Genomic DNA, 2,461 nt, shown 5'->3' on the forward strand with positions numbered 1-2,461 from the left:
AAAGAAAAGGACTACAGGATGGATGGGGGATGTTTCCTAATGTAATTCTCATGAAACAGCCTTGAATTACCAGGGACAGTCGAAAGAAGAGATACATCTGTCTTGGAAAAAGCACTACCAGAATGCTTCCTAGAGGCAGGGACGGCGAGACTCCATCTCATATATTTTGGACCTGTTGTCATGAGAAACCAGTCCCTGGGGATGGGCAGCAAGCAAGACAATGGCCCTCAATGAAATGGATTGACACAATGGCTGCCCCATGGGCTCAAGCATAGGGACAATTTTGAGGATGGCGCAGGACTAGGAGGGGTTTCGTTCTGTTGTGGACTAATGGCACCAAACAACAACAAACCCTCAAAGAATTAATAGGTGCATTGTTGTGATGGGAAAATTCCACAGGACAACTTTCCTGGAACTTCCCCTTACCAGTGCAGTTTTCAGTCTCCTTCATTTTGCACCCAAGGATCAACCTGTGCTCTTTGAGAAAAGTTATCACAATTGTTCCTTTGAAATTCCAAAACACAGTCACCATAACCTTCTGAGCTGACCTCTCTACCTTGAACATACATGACCCAGCAGATCTTCCACAGCAATCACTGTGTTGATTAGACCATTTGGGTTTGGGTTTTGAAAGTACCCCACAATGAGGCATTCTCAAAAGAACTTATCTGCAACCAGCCACTGATCTCAGAAACATGTTCCAACATGTTTTGTTTGGAAGAAACTCTAGTGGCAGTACTTTTTGCTTCCCATCATCTATATTCAAACAAATAATCGAGAGTATTTCCCATCGCTGAAGAACAAAGACTTCATCTTAGAAAGACCCACCAAGAACCCCGTGAATAAATAAATAATGACTCTCACACAAACATGTTATTGGGAAATTTGCAAACCCAAGACCAAAAGGGAGTCTCCATTCTCAGAGGTTCTCATCTACATGGGACAAAGGATCACCCTAGTGTACACCATTGGTTTCATTCACAACCGTAGACGTAAGAAGATAGTGAGAGAATGCTGTCCTTGCTCTGAGGGAAAATGGCTCTCGGTACAGTCTTTACCCAGCCAAACCACAAATCAGATATATATATGCATGAAGGCTCAGAAAGATCTCCTCCCATGCACTCTTTTTGAGACATTTCTTAAGGATGCACTTCCACAAAACGTGAATAGCAAATGAACAAGGAGGAAAACAGCGAATTAAACTAAGAAGCACACAAAAGAGGAGTATTGAACTGTGGACTGTGGAATAACCCTGCGTGAACAAACCAGACAGGAACAGAAGGACAAGATGAAGGGAATCCCAGGAGCTTGTTACAAGCTAAAAACTAAAACCAATTTAAGCAGGAGATAGAATTAAGTTCATTTTTTTATATAACAGAAAATATCTAAAACAAACAAAAAAAGAAATAGAGAATTAAATAAATTATTTAGTGACGTAAAGGTGACTTAAAACAGAAAACAGCAGAAAAATTAAATGCAGGTCCCTCTAGATGGTGGTGGTGGTGGTGGTAGAACAAGGTGGGAAAAGGGTGCATTGTTTATTTTGTTTGTTTAATTTATTTATTTAAAGTTTTGCATTCAACAGTTCATATAAGCATAAAAGAGGATTTCTTCCTTTAAGAAACACTTTATCACACTGTGGGTGATCAATTCTGCCTAAAGAAAAAGCAAGTGTTTAAATGTATAGAGAAAGCTCTCTATCTATCAGTTGGTCCTAAAATGCATTCTACAAAAAAAAAAATCATTTTTAGACATTCCTAACCAAAATCAATGATACCTTCCAGGAAGGAACGGTTATTATTGAAATACTCGTCTGAAGAGGACAAGAAATAGTCAGAATAGTTCATGCTAAGCTTAGACTTACCTGAACCAGAAAATAGTTTCTGAGCTTGTGAGTCATTTGGTTACTTAGAGAATAAAATCCTGAGAGAAACAAGATTGTATTGTGTGTCAGTGACCATGAAGATTAAATTCATTTACCAAGAGCAGTTTCTGTTGACTTAAATACCCTTTACGTTGACTTCTCTAAGTCTGCAGTTAAAAAAAGTGGCAGAGCTGCTATAAGAAACATGTTCATACTGAATCACAGTTTGATTATTTATTCCTGTTTAGTTTTTATTAGTATGTACTCAGCCCTTGGTAATTTCTAACTCCAAACTTGGATATTTGTTGAAGGTTTAGATTGATAACAAATTGTTACTGCCTATGATCTATGTATTTTGTTTATCATGGATTTTTCTGAAAAAAATAAGATTTTTATATAGACATATTTGACAGAGGCTATCTGTATATATGTATTTTGTTTCCCTTGGCTGAGAATATATCCATTACTATGGTGGACCATAACAAGGGGCCAAGCTATGAAAAGGACGGAAACATGAACAAACACCTTCAAGGAACCAGCTGCTGGAACTGGGAGATCAGAGTCTTAAGTGACACCGTGGTCAAGTGGCATAACACA

Source organism: Echinops telfairi, unplaced genomic scaffold (genome assembly GCF_000313985.2).
Source record: "Echinops telfairi isolate 266 unplaced genomic scaffold, ASM31398v2 ScPeMD7_11;HRSCAF=52, whole genome shotgun sequence".
NCBI classification, from domain to species: domain Eukaryota; kingdom Metazoa; phylum Chordata; class Mammalia; order Afrosoricida; family Tenrecidae; genus Echinops; species Echinops telfairi.